Source organism: Salmo salar, chromosome 01 (genome assembly GCF_965601325.2).
Source record: "Salmo salar chromosome 01, fSalSal1, whole genome shotgun sequence".
NCBI classification, from domain to species: Eukaryota; Metazoa; Chordata; class Actinopteri; order Salmoniformes; family Salmonidae; genus Salmo; species Salmo salar.
Genome location: NC_138291.1, coordinates 172,310,001 through 172,329,067, shown reverse-complemented (window position 1 = coordinate 172,329,067; position 19,067 = coordinate 172,310,001). Strand labels below are relative to the sequence as shown.

Sequence of the window (19,067 nt, the reverse complement as noted above, 5' to 3'; positions counted from 1 at the left end):
GTTATAATTTTAAAAGGCTAATTGATCATTAGACAACCCTTTGCAATTATGTTAGCACAGCTGAAAACTGTTGTCCTGATTAAAGAAGCAATAACACTGGCCTTCTATAGACTAGTTGAGTATCTGGAGCATCAGCATTTGTGGGTTCGATTGCAGGCTCAAAATGGCTAGAAACAAATAAATTTCTTCTGAAACTCATCAATCTATTCTTGTTCTGAGAAATGAAGTCTATTCCATGCGAGAATTTGCCAAGAAACTGAAGATCTTGTACCATGATGTGTACTACTCCCTTCACAGAACAGTGCAAACTGTCTCTAACCAGAATAGAAAGAGGAGTGGGAGGCCCGGGTGCACAACTGAGCAAGAGGACAAGAACATTAGAGTGTCTAGTTTGAGAAACAGATGCCTCCCAAGTCCTCAACTGACAGCTTCATTAAATAGTACCCGCAAAACACCAGTCTCAACGGCAACAGTGAAGAGTCGACTCCAGGTTGCTGGCCTTCTAGGCAGAGTTGCAAAGAAAAAGTAATATCTCAGACTGGCCAATAAAAATAAAAGATTAAGATGGGCAAAAGAACACAGACACTGGACAGTGGAAGATTGGAAAAAAGTGTTATGGACAGACAAATCTAAGTTTTAGGTGTTCGGATCACAAAGAAGAACATTTGTGAGACAGAAAAAATTAAAAGATGCTGGAGGAGTGCTTGACGCCATCTGTCAAACATGGTGGAGGCAATGTGATGTATGGGGGTGCTTTGGTGGTGGTAAAGTGGGAGATTTGTACAGGGTAAAAGGGATCTTGAAGAAGGAAGGCTATCACTCCATTTTGCAACGCCATGCCGTACCCTGTGGACGGCACTTAATAGGTGCCAATTTCCTGCTACAACAGGACAATGACCCAAAGCACAGCTTCAAACTACTGTATGCAAGAACTATTTAGGGAAGAAGCAGTCAGCTGGTATTCTGTCTATAATGGAGTGGCCAGCACAGTCACCGGATCTCAACACTATTGAGCTGTTGTGGGAGCAGCTTGACCGTATGGTACATAAGATTTGCCCATCAAACCAATCCAACTTGTGGAAGATGAAACCTCTTTAGATTACCTCAACAAATTGACAACTAGAATGCCAAAGGTATGTAAGGCTGTAATTGCTGCAAATGGAGGATTCTTTGACGAAAGCAAAGTTTGAAGGACACAATTATTGTTTCAATTAAAAATCATTATTTATAACCGTGTCAACGTCTTGACTATATTTCCTATTCATTTTGCCACTCATTTCCTGTATGTTTTCATGGAAAACAAGGACATTTCTAAGTGACCCCAAACTTTTGAACGGTAGTGTATATACTGTATATATGCACTAATCCACATCAAGTGGGGATCCTGTGTGGCTCAGAAGCTTGAAATGCCAGCATTGTGGGTTCAATTCACGTGGGGGACCAGTACAGTAAAAAGTTTACAAAAATATCCATCCAATACTGTAAGTAGTAAGCACTTTTTCAAGTGGAATTCCTTACTAAATACAGTGCATTTGAAAAGTATTCAGACCCCTTGACTTTTTCCACATTTTCTTACGTTACAGCCTTATTCTAAAATGTATTCAATCGTTTTTTTCCTCATCAATCTACACACAATACCCCTAAGTGATGAAGCAAAAACAGATTTTTAGAAATGTTTGCAAATGTATAAAAAAACAATGAAATGTCACATTTCAATAAGTTTTCAGACCCTTTTCTCAGTACTTTGTTGAAGCACCTTTGGCAGCGATTACAGCCACGAGTCTTCTTGGGTATGACGCTACAAGCTTGGCACACCTGTATTTGGGGAATATCTCCCATTCTTCTCTAAAGATCCTCTCAAGCGCTGTCAGGCTGGATGGGGAGCGTCGCTGCACAGCCATTTTCAGGTCTCTCTAGAGATTTTCGATCAGGTTCAAGTCCAGACTCTGGCTGGGCCACATTCAGAGACTTGTCCCAAAGCCACTCCGGGTTGTCTTGGCTGTGTGCTTAGGGTCGTTATCCTGTTGGAAGGTGAACCTTCGCTCCAGTTTGAGGTCCTGAGTGCTTTGGAGCAGGTTTTCATTAAGGATCTCTTCATCTTTCCCTCGATCATGACTAGTCTCCCAGTCCCTGCTGCTGACACCACCATGCTTCATCATACAGATGGTGCCAGGTTTTCTCCAGACATGACGCTTGGCATTCAGGCCAAAGAGTTCAATCTTGGTTTCATCAGACCAGAGAATCGTGTTTCTCATGGTCGGAGAGTCCTTTAGGTGCCTTTTGGCAAACTCCAAGCGGGTTGTCATGTGCATTTTACTGAGGAGTGGCCCCCGTCTGGCCACTCTACCATAAAGGCCTGATTGGTGGAGTGCTGCAGAGATGGTTGTCCTTCTGGAAGGTTCTCCAATCTCCACAGAAGAACTCTGGAGTTCTGTCAGAGTGACCATTGGGTTCTTGGTCACCTCCCTGTCCAAAGGCCATTATCCCCCGATTGCTCAGTTTGGCCGGGCGGCCAGCTCTAGGAAGAGTCTTGGTGGTTCCAAACTTCTTCCATTTCGGAATGATAGAGGCCACTGTGTTCTTGGGGACCTTCAATGCTGCAGAACTGTTTTGGTACCCTTCCCCAGATCTGTGCCTCGACACAATCCTGTCTCGGAGCTCTCAGGACAATTCCTACGATCTCATGGCTTGTTTTTGCTCTGACATGCACTGACAACTGTGGGACCTTATATAGACAGGTGTGTGCCTTTCCATATCATGTCCAATCAATTGAATTTAGCACAGGTGGACTCCAATCAAGTTGTAGAAACATCTTAAGGATGATCAATGGAAACAGGATGCACTTGAGCTCAATTTTGAGTCTCATAGCAAAGAGTCTGAATGCTTATGTAAATAAGGTATTTCTGTTATTTATTTTTAATACATTTGCAAACATTTCTAGAAACCTGTTTTTGCTTTGTCATTATGGGGTATTTTGTGTGAGGAAAACAATTACTTTATTCAATTTAATCCAATAAGGCTGTAACGTAACAAAAAGTGGAAAAAGTCAGGGGGTCTGAATACTTTCCGAGTGCACTGTATATGATTTTGTTGTGTGTGCATTGCAAAGTTTAGCTAATAAAACAACCCTTATGACCAACAAGATATTTGGAAAAACTTTCTAGCCTTATCCCAGTTCCATCTCCCTGTCCCCCATCTCCCTGTCCTCCTCTTATCCCAGATCTAAACCCCATCTCCCTCTCCCTGTCCCCCATCTCCCTGTCCTCCTCTTATCCCAGATCTAAACCCCATCTCCCTCTCCCTGTCCCCCATCTCCCTGTCCTCCTCTTATCCCAGATCTAAACCCCATCTCCATCTCCCTGTCCCCCATCTCCCTGTCCTCCTCTTATCCCAGTTCCATCTCCCTGTCCTCCTCTTATCCCAGATCTAAACCCCATCTCCCTGTCCTCCTCTTATCCCAGATCTAAACCCCATCTCCATCTCCCTGTCCCCCATCTCCCTGTCCTCCTCTTATCCCAGATCTAAACCCCATCTCCATCTCCCTGTCCCCCATCTCCCTGTCCTCCTCTTATCCCAGATCTAAACCCCATCTCCCTGTCCTCCTCTTATCCCAGATCTAAACCCCATCTCCCTGTCCCCCATCTCCCTGTCCTCCTCTTATCCCAGATCTAAACCCCATCTCCCTGTCCCCCATCTCCCTGTCCTCCTCTTATCCCAGATCTAAACCCCATCTCCCTGTCCCCCATCTCCCTGTCCTCCTCTTATCCCAGATCTAAACCCCATCTCCCTGTCCTCCTCTTATCCCAGATCTAAACCCCATCTCCCTCTCCCTGTCCCCCATCTCCCTGTCCTCCTCTTATCCCAGATCTAAACCCCATCTCCCTCTCCCTGTCCCCCATCTCCCTGTCCTCCTCTTATCCCAGATCTAAACCCCATCTCCATCTCCCTGTCCCCCATCTCCCTGTCCTCCTCTTATCCCAGATCTAAACCCCATCTCCCTGTCCTCCTCTTATCCCAGATCTAAACCCCATCTCCCTGTCCTCCTCTTATCCCAGATCTAAACCCCATCTCCCTGTCCTCCTCTTATCCCAGATCTAAACCCCATCTCCATCTCCCTGTCCCCCATCTCCCTGTCCTCCTCTTATCCCAGATCTAAACCCCATCTCCCTCTCCCTGTCCCCCATCTCCCTGTCCTCCTCTTATCCCAGATCTAAACCCCATCTCCCTGTCCCCCATCTCCCTGTCCTCCTCTTATCCCAGATCTAAACCCCATCTCCCTCTCCCTGTCCCCCATCTCCCTGTCCTCCTCTTATCCCAGATCTAAACCCCATCTCCATCTCCCTGTCCCCCATCTCCCTGTCCTCCTCTTATCCCAGATCTAAACCCCATCTCCCTGTCCTCCTCTTATCCCAGTTCCATCTCCCTGTCCTCCTCTTATCCCAGATCTAAACCCCATCTCCCTGTCCTCCTCTTATCCCAGATCTAAACCCCATCTCCCTCTCCCTGTCCCCCATCTCCCTGTCCTCCTCTTATCCCAGATCTAAACCCCATCTCCCTGTCCTCCTCTTATCCCAGATCTAAACCCCATCTCCCTCTCCCTGTCCCCCATCTCCCTGTCCTCCTCTTATCCCAGATCTAAACCCCATCTCCATCTCCCTGTCCCCCATCTCCCTGTCCTCCTCTTATCCCAGATCTAAACCCCATCTCCCTCTCCCTGTCCCCCATCTCCCTGTCCTCCTCTTATCCCAGATCTAAACCCCATCTCCCTGTCCCCCATCTCCCTGTCCTCCTCTTATCCCAGATCTAAACCCCATCTCCCTGTCCTCCTCTTATCCCAGATCTAAACCCCATCTCCCTCTCCCTGTCCCCCATCACCCTGTCCTCCTCTTATCCCAGATCTAAACCCCATCTCCATCTCCCTGTCCCCCATCTCCCTGTCCTCCTCTTATCCCAGATCTAAACCCCATCTCCCTCTCCCTGTCCCCCATCTCCCTGTCCTCCTCTTATCCCAGATCTAAACCCCATCTCCCTGTCCTCCTCTTATCCCAGATCTAAACCCCATCTCCCTGTCCTCCTCTTATCCCAGTTCCATCTCCCTGTCCTCCTCTTATCCCAGATCTAAACCCCATCTCCCTGTCCTCCTCTTATCCCAGATCTAAACCCCATCTCCCTGTCCCCCATCTCCCTGTCCTCCTCTTATCCCAGATCTAAACCCCATCTCCATCTCCCTGTCCCCCATCTCCCTGTCCTCCTCTTATCCCAGATCTAAACCCCATCTCCCTCTCCCTGTCCCCCATCTCCCTGTCCTCCTCTTATCCCAGATCTAAACCCCATCTCCCTGTCCCCCATCTCCCTGTCCTCCTCTTATCCCAGATCTAAACCCCATCTCCCTGTCCTCCTCTTATCCCAGATCTAAACCCCATCTCCCTGTCCTCCTCTTATCCCAGATCTAAACCCCATCTCCCTGTCCTCCTCTTATCCCAGATCTAAACCCCATCTCCCTGTCCCCCTTTTTACAGTGTTTTATGTCCAATAAAAATGTTTATGTTTTGCACAGAAAAGTTGGCGCCAAATAAAATAATCTGTTGGCCGCCAGTTGGGGAACCCTGACATAGGTGTGTGTGTGTGTGTGTGTGTGTGTGTGTGTGTGTGTGTGTGTGTGTGTGTGTGTGTGTGTGTGTGTGTGTGTGTGTGTGTGTGTGTGTGTGTGTGTGTGTGTGTGTGTGTGTGTGCGTGCGTGCGTGTGCCTGCGTGTGTGTGTGGACAGTCTGGTTGCGGGGAGGATGAAGGGAGCGGAAGGAAGTGAATGGGAATTTGTGCGTGCACGTGTGCGTGCGTGCGTGTGTGTGTGTGTGTCTGTGTGTACGTACGTGCGTGTGTGTGTCTGCGTGTGTGTGTGGACAGTCTGGTTGCGGTGAGGATGAAGGGAGCGGAAGGAAGTGAATGGGAATTTGTGTGTGTGTGCACATGTGTGTCTGTGTCTGTCTGTGTGTGATCACAGGAGTGTGGATCTCTTCCAGACCAATAGGCTACAGTATGATGCGTGCGGTCTGTCTGCTTCTTGTCAGGCTGGCTGCAGCCAGCAGCCTGGGATGCCTGAGGAAGCTGTGGGGGAGAGACCATAGAAATATAATTCATAGAAAGAGAGACCCTCCCATGCACTACTGCCGCTTGAGGCTTCTGTAGGCTCCTCCTAAGAGGATGAAGCACTGGTCATGCGTCCCAAATGGCATCCTATTCCCTTTATAGTGCACTACTTTTGACCAGGGCTTCAATTGGGCTCACTATATAGGGAACAGGGTGCCATTTGGGACGCATCCTGGGAGTAATTTAGAGTGGGAAACTTTCTTTGTTCTTCAGTTTCTTCCTTAGAGAGACCCTCCCATTGCTCTGCCAGAGCTGGACTTGAGCCAAACCGTCTAGGACAGTAAATCTTCCTTGTATCCTCTTTTCCTTGAAAGCACTATGAGGAAAGTGTGCTTAGCTAGTACTTTCACAACAATTATGCATGTTTGTATGGACACAAGCAAACAAGCAACTTTGACCTCAGAAGACCTGGGTTGAAATAGTACTTGTTTTCTTTTATATGCTTTGAGCATTTGATCGAGTCTGTTTGGAGTTCCAGATGGGTGGCTGTGGATTGTACTTTCGGGACTATTCCATTGCTCCCATTGCTCCCATTGTACCAGGCAAGCTCAATCAAGCTACACTCTTAGAAAAAAGGGTTCCAAAACAGTTCTTCGGCTGTCCCCATAGGAGAACCATTTTTGGTTCCAGGGAGAACCCTTTTTGGTTCCATGTAGAATCTTCTGTGGAAAGGGTCCTACATGGAACACAAAAGGGTTCTTCAAAGGGTTCTCCTATAGAGACATACAAATAATTATTTTACATTCTAGATAGCACCTTTTTTTCTAAGAGTGTAGTTCAAAGTTTAGAGCAATGAATCATGCTCCGATCAGAGTTTTTTGGTTCCTGCAAAAGAGTAGGACTTTGTCCATATAATTAACATTATCAGAGAGGGACGCACCATATACTTAGCCAGCCCAGTGAACCTACAGGAATAGCACTGCAAGTGCACTTTTATGAGTTAATAAGGGTTTGAGGGAAACTAGACGTCATGGCAAAACCTCGGTACTGTATACCATGCCACTGCCTGTGGTTCTGCCTGCCTAGCCACACCCTGCTGGAAACCCAGACTAGGCCAGGCTAGTTCAATGATGGAGAGCTGGAAACCCAGACTAGCCTGGTTCAATGATGGAGGGCTGGAAACCCAGAGTAGACCACGCTAGTTAATTGATGGAGGGCTGGAAACCCAGAGTAGACCACGCTAGTTCAATGATGGAGGACTGGAAACCCAGAGTAGACCACGCTAGTTCAATGATGGAGGGCTGGAAACCCAGACTACGCCAGTTCAATGATGGAGGGCTGGAAACCCAGAGTATACCACGCTAGTTCAATGATGGAGGGCTGGAAACCCAGAGTAGACCATGCTAGTTCAATGATGGAGGGCTGGAAACCCAGACTACGCCAGTTCAATGATGGAGGGCTGGAAACCCAGACTAGGCCACGCAAGTTAATTGATGGAGGGCTGGAAACCCAGACTAGGCCATGCTAGTTCAATGATGAAGGGCTGGAAACCCAGACTAGGCCATGCTAGTTAAATGATGGAGGGCTGGAAACCGAGACTAGGCCATGCTAGTTAAATGATGGAGGGCTGGAAACCGAGACTAGGCCATGCTAGTTAAATGATGGAGGGCTGGAAACCGAGACTAGGCCATGCTAGTTAAATGATGGAGGGCTGGAAACCGAGACCAGGCCATGCTAGTTCAATGATGGAGGGCTGGAAACCCAGTTCAGTGATGGATGGTAGGGTAGTGTTTTGGGGTAAAGGGGGTGGATGGGTATTGTGTGTGTGTGTGTGTGTGTGTGTGTGTGTGTGTGTGTGTGTGTGTGTGTGTGTGTGTGTGTGTGTGTGTGTGTGTGTGTGTGTGTGTGTGTGTGTGTGTGTGTGTGTGTGTGTGTGTGTGTGTTTGTCAACTCAGGAGGGCTCTACACACATCTGGCTAGGGTATCTTAAGATTAATAAACTAACTGTAAGTCGTTCTGGATGAGAGCGTCTGCTAAAAAACTAAAATGTCAATGTAATGTTAATGGTTGGGTGGGTGGGGAGGGAGGTAGGGAGGGAGGGATGAGGCGATGTGTGTGTTATTTTGGGGCGTTAAGTGAGTGCGTCTAGTGACTCGGCAGGTCCACTGTCTGTAGTATTGCAATAGTAAATTCCATTAAGTATACAGTCGTGGCCAAAAGTTTTGAGAATGACACAAATATTAATTTTCACAAAGTCTGCTGCCTCAGTTTGTATGATGGCAATTTGCATTTACTCCAGAATGTTATGAAGAGTGATCAGATGAATTGCAATTAATTGCAAAGTCCCTCTTTGCCATGCAAATGAACTGAATCCCCCAAAAACATTTCCACTGCATTTCAGCCCTGCCACAAAAGGACCAGCTGACATCATGTCAGTGATTATTTCGTCAACACAGGTGTGAGTGTTGACGAGGACAAGGCTGGAGATCACTCTGTCATGCTGATTGAGTTGGAATAACAGACTGGAAGCTTCAAAAGGAGGGTGGTGCTTGGAATTATTGTTCTTCCTCTGTCAACCATGGTTACCTGCAAGAAAACACGTGCCGTCATCATTGCTTTGCACAAAAAGGGCTTCAGAGGCAAGGATATTTCTGCCAGTAAGATTGCACCTAAATCAACCATTTATCGGATCATCAAGAACTTCAAGGAGAGCGGTTCAATTGTTGTGAAGAAGGCTTCAGGGCGCCCAAGAAAGTCCAGCAAGCGCCAGGACCGTCTCCTAAAGTTGATTCAGCTGCGGGATCGGGGCACCACCAGTACAGAGCTTGCTCAGGAATGGCAGCAGGCAGGTGTGAGTGCATCTGCACGCACAGTGAGGCGAAGACTTTTGGAGGATGGCCTGGTGTCAAGAAGGGCAGCAAAGAAGCCACTTCTCTCCAGGAAAAACATCAGGGACAGACTGATATTCTACAAAAGGTACAGGGATTGGACTGCTGAGGACTGGGGTAAAGTCATTTTCTCTGATGAATCCCCTTTCCGATTGTTTGGGGCATCCGGAAAAAAGCTTGTCCGGAGAAGACAAGGTGAGCGCTACCAACAGTCCTGTGTCATGCCAACAGTAAAGCATCCTAAGACCATTCATGTGTGGGGTTGCTTCTCAGCCAAGGGAGTGGGCTCACTCACAGTTGTGCCTAAGAACACAGCCATGAATAAAGAATGGTACCAACACATCCTCCGAGAGCAACTTCTCCCAACCATCCAGGAACAGTTTGGTGACGAACAATGCCTTTTCCATTATGATGGAGCACCTTGCCATAAGGCAAAAGTGAAAGCTAAGTGGCTTGGGGAACAAAACATCGATATTTTGGGCCCATGGCCAGGAAACTCCCCAGACCTTAATCCCATTGAGAACTTGTGGTCAATCCTCAAGAGGCGGGTGGACAAACAAAAACCCACAAATTCTGACAAACTCCAAGCATTGATTATGCAAGAATGGGATGCCATCAGTCAGGATGTGGCCCAGAAGTTAATTGACAGGATGCCAGGGCGGATTGCAGAGGTCTTGAAAAAGAAGGGTCAACACTGCAAATATTAACTCTTTGCATCAACTTCATGTAATTGTCAATAAAAGCCTTTGACACTTATGAAATGCTTGTAATTATACTTCAGTATTCCATAGTAACATCTGACAAAAATATCTAGACACTGAGGCAGCAGACTTTGTGAAAATTAGTATTTGTGTCATTCTCAAAACCTTTGGCCACGACTGTAAGCTCCTATACTTTTATCAGATTTCAGCACAGCAGTCGAGCTACATCCATTCAGCTGTGTAGGACAGTGGTGGCTGTGTGGCGGAGAAATCAGAGGACAGGCTCATCGTAATGGCTGTGCTGGAATAAATGGAACGATATCAAATGCATGGAAACCATGTAGACCATGGAAACCATGTGTAGACCATGGAAACCATGTGTAGACCATGGAAACCATGTAGACCAAGGAAACCATGTGTAGACCATGGAAACCATGTGTAGACCATGGAAACATGGAATCCATGGAAACCATGTTTAGACCATGGAAACCATGTGTAGACCATGGAAACCATGGAAACATGTAGACCATGGCAACCATGTGTAGACCATGGAAACCATATATAGACAATGGAAACCATGTGTAGACGATGGGAACCATGTAGACCATGGAAACCATGTGTAGACCATGTAGACCATGGCAACCATGGAAACATGTAGACCATGGCAACCATGTGTAGACCATGGAAACCATGTATAGACAATGGAAACCATGTGTAGACCATGGAAACCATGTTGACCATGGAAACATGGAAACCATGTCTAGACCATGGAAACCGTGTGTAGACAATGGAAACCATGTGTAGACAATGGAAACCATGTAGACCATGGAAACCTTGGAAACCATGTAGACAATGGAAACCATGGAAACCATGTAGACAATGGAAACCATGTAGACAATGGAAACCATGGAAACCATGGAAACCATGTGTAGACCATGGAAACCATGTAGACCATGTAGACCATGGCAACCATGGAAACATGTAGACCATGGCAACCATGTAGACCTTGGAAACCATGTAGACCATGGAAACCATGTAGACCTTGGAAACCATGTGTAGACCATGGAAACCGGGTGTAGACAATGGAAACCATGTGTAGACCATGGAAACCATGTAGACCATGGAAACATGTAGACCATGGAAACCATGTAGACCTTGGAAACCATGTGTAGACCATGGAAACCGGGTGTAGACAATGGAAACCATGTGTAGACAATGGAAACCATGTAGACCATGGAAACCTTGGAAACCATGTAGACCATGGAAACCATGTAGACAATGGGAACCATGTAGACAATATAAACCATGTAGACAATGGAGACCATGGAAACCATGTGTAGACCATGGAAACATGGAATCCATGAAAACCATGTTTAGACCATGGAAACCATGTGTAGACAATGGAAACCATGTAGACCATGGAAACCTTGGAAACCATGTAGACAATGGAAACCATGGAAACCATGCAAGCCATGGAAACCATGTAGACAATGGAAACCATGTAGACCATGGAAACCATGTGTAGACCATAGAAACCATGTGTAGACCATGGAAACCATGTAGACAATGGAAACCATGTATACCATGGAAACCATGTGTAGACCATAGAAACCATGTGTAGACCATAGAAACCAAGTGTAGACATGGAAACCATGTAGACAATGGAAACCATGTAGACCATGGAAACCTTGGAAACCATGGAAACCATGTAGACAATAGAAACCATGTAGACAATGGAAACCATGTGTAGACCATGGAAACATTGAATCCATGGAAGCCATGTTTAGACCATGGAAACCATGTAGACAATGGAAACCATGTAGACCATGGAAACATGTAGACCATTTAAACCATGTAGACCATGAAAACATGTAGACCGTGGAAACCATGGAAATATGTAGACCATGGAAACCATGTGTAGACCATGGAAACCATGTATAGACGATGGAAACCATGTGTAGATCATGGAAACTATGTGTAGACAATGGAAACCATGTAGACAATGGAAACCATGTTGACCATGGAAACCATGTTGACCATGGAAACATGTAGACCATGGAAACCATGTAGACCATGGAAACATGTAGACCATGGAAACATGTAGAACATGGAAACCATGTAGACCATGGAAACCACGGTAAATATGTAGACCATGGAAACCATGTGTAGCCCATGGAAACAATGTGTAGCCATGTGTAGACCATGGAAACCATGTGTAGCCATGTGTAGACCATGGAAACCATGTAGACCATGGAAACATGTAGACCATGGATACCATGTAGACCGTGGAAACCATGGAAAATATGTAGACCATGGAAACAATGTGTAGACCATGGAAACAATGTGTAGCCATGTGTAGACCATGGAAACCATGTGTAGCCATGTGTAGACCATGGAAACCATGTAGACAATGGAAACCATGTAGATAATGGAAACCATGTAGACCAAGGAAACATGTAGACCATGGAAACCATGTAGACCATGGAAACCATGTTGACCATGGAAACATGTAGACCGTGGAAACCATGGAAAATATGTAGACCATGGAAACCATGTAGACAATGGAAACCATGTAGACAATGGAAACCATGTAGATAATGGAAACCATGTAGACCAAGGAAACCATGTGTAGCCATGTGTAGACCATGGAAACCATGTAGACCATGGAAACCATGTAGACAATGGAAACCATGTAGATAATGGAAACCATGTAGACCAAGGAAACATGTAGACCATGGAAACCATGTTGACCATGGAAACATGTAGACCGTGGAAACCATGGAAAATATGTAGACCATGGAAACAATGTGTAGACCATGGAAACCATGTAGACCATGGAAACCATGTAGACAATGGAAACATGTAGACCATGGAAACCATGTAGACCATGGAAACCATGTGTAGCCATGTGTAGACCATGGAAACCATGTAGACAATGGAAACCATGTAGACCATGGAAACATGTAGACCATGGAAACCATATTGACCATGGAAACATGTAGACCGTGGAAACCATGGACAAGATGTAGACCATAGAAACAATGTGTAGACCATGAAAACCATATGTAGACCATGGAAACCATGTGTAGACAATGCAAACCATGTAGACCATGGAAACCATGTGTGGACCATGGAAACCATGAAGACAATGTAGACCATGTAGACCATGGAAACCATGTAGACCATGGAAACCATGTGTAGACCATGTGTAGACCATGAAACCATGTAGACCATTTAAACCATGTGTAGACCATGGAAACCATGTATAGGCGATGGAAACCATGTGTAGACCATGGAAACTATGTGTAGACAATTGAAACCATGTAGACCATGGAAACCATGTGTAGACCATGGAAACCATGTAGACAATGGAAACCATGTAGACCATGGAAACATGTAGACCATGGAAACCATGTAGACAATGGAAACATGTAGACCGTGGAAACCATGGCAAATATGTAGACCATGGAAACCATGTGTAGACCATGGAAACCATGTATAGATGATGGAAACCATGTGTAGATCATGGAAACTATGTGTAGACAATGGAAACCATGTAGACAATATAAACCATGTAGACAATGGAGACCATGGAAACCATGTGTAGACCATGGAAACATGGAATCCATGAAAACCATGTTTAGACCATGGAAACCATGTGTAGACAATGGAAACCATGTAGACCATGGAAACCTTGGAAACCATGTAGACAATGGAAACCATGGAAACCATGCAAGCCATGGAAACCATGTAGACAATGGAAACCATGTAGACCATGGAAACCATGTGTAGACCATAGAAACCATGTGTAGACCATGGAAACCATGTAGACAATGGAAACCATGTATACCATGGAAACCATGTGTAGACCATAGAAACCATGTGTAGACCATAGAAACCAAGTGTAGACATGGAAACCATGTAGACAATGGAAACCATGTAGACCATGGAAAGCTTGGAAACCATGGAAACCATGTAGACAATAGAAACCATGTAGACAATGGAAACCATGTGTAGACCATGGAAACATTGAATCCATGGAAGCCATGTTTAGACCATGGAAACCATGTAGACAATGGAAACCATGTAGACCATGGAAACATGTAGACCATTTAAACCATGTAGACCATGAAAACATGTAGACCGTGGAAACCATGGAAATATGTAGACCATGGAAACCATGTGTAGACCATGGAAACCATGTATAGACGATGGAAACCATGTGTAGATCATGGAAACTATGTGTAGACAATGGAAACCATGTAGACAATGGAAACCATGTTGACCATGGAAACCATGTTGACCATGGAAACATGTAGACCATGGAAACCATGTAGACCATGGAAACATGTAGACCATGGAAACATGTAGAACATGGAAACCATGTAGACCATGGAAACCACGGTAAATATGTAGACCATGGAAACCATGTGTAGCCCATGGAAACAATGTGTAGCCATGTGTAGACCATGGAAACCATGTGTAGCCATGTGTAGACCATGGAAACCATGTAGACCATGGAAACATGTAGACCATGGATACCATGTAGACCGTGGAAACCATGGAAAATATGTAGACCATGGAAACAATGTGTAGACCATGGAAACAATGTGTAGCCATGTGTAGACCATGGAAACCATGTGTAGCCATGTGTAGACCATGGAAACCATGTAGACAATGGAAACCATGTAGATAATGGAAACCATGTAGACCAAGGAAACATGTAGACCATGGAAACCATGTAGACCATGGAAACCATGTTGACCATGGAAACATGTAGACCGTGGAAACCATGGAAAATATGTAGACCATGGAAACCATGTAGACAATGGAAACCATGTAGACAATGGAAACCATGTAGATAATGGAAACCATGTAGACCAAGGAAACCATGTGTAGCCATGTGTAGACCATGGAAACCATGTAGACCATGGAAACCATGTAGACAATGGAAACCATGTAGATAATGGAAACCATGTAGACCAAGGAAACATGTAGACCATGGAAACCATGTTGACCATGGAAACATGTAGACCGTGGAAACCATGGAAAATATGTAGACCATGGAAACAATGTGTAGACCATGGAAACCATGTAGACCATGGAAACCATGTAGACAATGGAAACATGTAGACCATGGAAACCATGTAGACCATGGAAACCATGTGTAGCCATGTGTAGACCATGGAAACCATGTAGACAATGGAAACCATGTAGACCATGGAAACATGTAGACCATGGAAACCATATTGACCATGGAAACATGTAGACCGTGGAAACCATGGACAAGATGTAGACCATAGAAACAATGTGTAGACCATGAAAACCATATGTAGACCATGGAAACCATGTGTAGACAATGCAAACCATGTAGACCATGGAAACCATGTGTGGACCATGGAAACCATGAAGACAATGTAGACCATGTAGACCATGGAAACCATGTAGACCATGGAAACCATGTGTAGACCATGTGTAGACCATGAAACCATGTAGACCATTTAAACCATGTGTAGACCATGGAAACCATGTATAGGCGATGGAAACCATGTGTAGACCATGGAAACTATGTGTAGACAATTGAAACCATGTAGACCATGGAAACCATGTGTAGACCATGGAAACCATGTAGACAATGGAAACCATGTAGACCATGGAAACATGTAGACCATGGAAACCATGTAGACAATGGAAACATGTAGACCGTGGAAACCATGGCAAATATGTAGACCATGGAAACCATGTGTAGACCATGGAAACCATGTATAGATGATGGAAACCATGTGTAGATCATGGAAACTATGTGTAGACAATGGAAACCATGTAGACAATGGAAACCATGTTGACCATGGAAGCCATGCAGACCATGGAAACATGTAGACCATGGAAACCATGTAGACCATGGAAACATGTAGACCATGGAAACATGTAGAACATGGAAACCATGTAGACCATGGAAACCACGGTAAATATGTAGACCATGGAAACCATGTGTAGCCCATGGAAACCATGTGTAGACCATGGAAACCATGTGTAGCCATGTGTAGACCATGGAAACCATGTAGACAATGGAAACCATGTAGACCATGGAAACATGTAGACCATGTAGACCATTGAAAATATGGAGACCATGAAAACAATGTGTAGACCATGGATACCATGTAGACCATGGAAACCATGTAGACCATGGAAACCATGTTGACCATGGAAACCATGTTGACAATGGAAACCATGTAGACCATGGAAACCATGTGTAGCCATGTGTAGACCATGGAAACCATGTAGACAATGGAAACCATGTAGACCATGGAAACCATGTAGACCATGGAAACCATGTTGACCATGGAAACATGTATACCGTAGAAACCATGGAAAAGATGTAGACCATAGAAACAAAGTGTAGACCATGGAAACCATGTAGACCATGGAAACCATATGGAAACCATGTGTAGACCATGGAAACCATGTGTAGACCATGGAAACCATGTAGACTATGGAAACCATGTAGACCATGGAAACCATGGAAACCATGTGTAGACCATGGAAACCATGTAGACCATGGAAACCATGTGTAGACCATGGAAACCATGGAAACGTGATTGATACCTTAGCATCTATTCCATCCCAGCCGTTTGTTTGAGCGTGTCCTTCTATATCTCCGGCCCACCAGCCTCCTCTGGTGTGGGAGGGTAACGTTTACCATGTCTCACAGTAATTGACCCCATATGACACTAGGGTGCATTGTTTGGTTTATCCTGTAGCATAGCACAAACAGGATTCTTCATGTAAAGTGAACAGTTAGTAACTTAGTTCCCAGTCTCACGAGAACATTGTTGTTGGTCACATGCTTGGTAAACAACAGGTGTAGACTAACAGTGAAATGCTTACTGATGGGTCCTTTTCCAACAAAGATATTATGCACTTATACAGTATATTATACTAATACCAGGGTGCTTTCTTGGGTTTACCCTGTAGCATACCATCAACAGGACACTTCATATAAAGTTAAGTTAGTTCCCATGTGTCTTCCACAGAATCCTCTCAGCTGCCCCTAGTGTTGTACAGTAGTTGCTGTTGCTTTGTGACTTCATATCTTTGACACACGCCATCTGTCGGGCAAATGAATGAGCGTGTCCTATCGGCATGCTTTGAATCCCGTTTAGCGTGACAGCTCCATGCATTATGAGTGGTGGGGGGGACGCTAACACTGCTAAGACCATTAAGGCTGCTTGCACTAGAGAATGCTAACTTTGCTAAGATTGCCCCTTAGCTTCCCTGAGTGAGATAGATAGGGTTGAGAGGGTATAGCGTAGTACCCAGTCCCCTAGGGAGATAGAGGGATATCAACAACTGGAAATGAAGGAGACCAGTGCACAGTCTGCTCACTTAGCCAATGGTGGTGGAATGTGGGAATGATATTATGGATATGACTTGGGAATGGAAGGAAATTTGGGGATTTTGTTAGGCAAGCTGGTGTCCTCTGTGTTGTAAAAGGAATGTTCAGTATATTATGATGTTACTTGGGTTTTGGGGCTGTGTGTGCGTACGTGTGTATGTGTTTATGTGCGTGCGTGCGTGCGTGCGTGTGTGCGTGTGTGTGTGTGTGCGTGTGTGTGTGTGTGTGTGTGTGTGTGTGTGTGTGTGTGTGTGTACAAACAGCTTCAGTCTGACTCACAAAAACAACACACACACACACAAATCATGCTTTAATAAGGAATGAAATAAGGAGATAGCGAGAGAGGGAGAGAGAGAGAGAGAAAGTAAATAATTAAAATAAGTGTAAAAATATATAGTATGCAGTGGTCCCTTTAGAATAATCTGGAAAGTAGTAAGACAGAAGTAGTGCTGTTAGTGGGATTCATGTGTCACATTCCATATGAATTCAAGTGTCAAAAACAGTTCCGTTCAGTTGTTCTCAGCTGGTTTCCATATGTGTCCTTTCTGACCTTGAATCTATCCATTCTCCTCTCCCTGATATTATGTTATTGCAACATGCTTTCAGCATACCTGCTGGCCACCTATGTCATAAACAAAGCTTGATTTTCTTACCAATATCTATAATCAGTGGTTGGTCCCAGATACCTATGATATTGGATTTTAAACAGTGTGTTTACGAATCGCCTGCTTTTCATAGCAATTAGGCCCAATTGCTGAACACTGTTGCTCCTGTAATGACTGCTCTTCCTGAAAAGTTGAAGCGTCTTTAGAAATATGAGAACAATATGCACAACGGGTCATTTTCAGAATGTAAGTGTGTCTTACTGTGTAGTGTTTTTTCTCTCTATATATTTTTTGTATTTTCCCCCCTTTTTCTCCCCAATTTCGATCTTGTCTCATCGCAGCAACTCCTCAAAGGGCTCACAAGAGGCGAAGGTGGAGTCATGCGTCCTTGAAGCATGACCCGCCTAACCGGGAACTTTAACACCCGCCAGCTTAACCTGGAAGCCAGCCGCACCAATGTGTCTGAGGAAACACCGTTCAACTGGCGACAGCCTGCAGGCACCCGGCCCTCCACAAGGATTTACTAGAGTGCGATGAGCCAAGTAAAGCTCCCCCGACCAAACGCTCCCCTAACTCGTACAACGCTGGGCCAATTGTGCGACATCTTATGGGACTCCCGGCCACAGCCGGTTGTGGCACAGACCGGGAATGAACCTGGGTCTGTAGTAACCCCTCTAGGACTGCGATGCAGTTCCTTAGACCGCTGTGTCACTCAGGAGGCCATGTTTTTTCTTTGCTAATGTTCTAGTTCTCCCTGTTAAACTATACCTGCCTATACCGGTGTAGGATCTTAATTTGAGCCAGTTTGCTACAGCAGGAAAAAAAAAATCCTGGAGCAACAGGAAATGTGAATTATTATGTGGATTATAATTAATGGACATTTTTGTAGAGGTTTGTAAATTTTCCGTTAGGGAAAATCAGGTCTGAATTTTTGAAAGTGGAAATTACAAACTTTTTAAAACTCAACTACACTACAAGTTTGCATTTCCTGCTGTGCAGGAAAATTCTCAGCAACAAAATAGTGACCAAATTAAGATCATACATCTGTATGGGCTTGAACACACCAATAGCGTTTGCCTGCAGAGACTATTTGCATACCGGTTTTACATGTAGAATGGCGCGAAAATGACATACTGAATCAAATCAAATCAAATGTATTTATATAGCCCTTCTTACATCAGCTGATATCTCAAAGTGCTGTACAGAAACCCAGCCTAAAACCCCAAACAGCAAGCAATGCAGGTGTAGAAGCACGGTGGCTAGGAAAAACTCCCTAGAAAGGCCAAAACCTAGGAAGAAACCTAGAGAGGAACCAGGCTATGATGGGTGGCCAGTCCTCTTCTGGCTGTGCCGGGTGGAGATTATAACAGCACATGGCCAAGATGTTCAA

At 45.0% G+C, this 19,067-nt stretch overlaps 1 protein-coding gene across 2 annotated transcripts in view; it reads left to right on the top strand.

Moving 5' to 3' along the window:
* megf10 (multiple EGF-like-domains 10) overlaps window positions 1–19,067 on the top strand; it is a 116,864-nt gene that overhangs the window by 69,995 nt on the left and 27,802 nt on the right. The gene's annotated exons all lie outside the window — the stretch shown is intronic.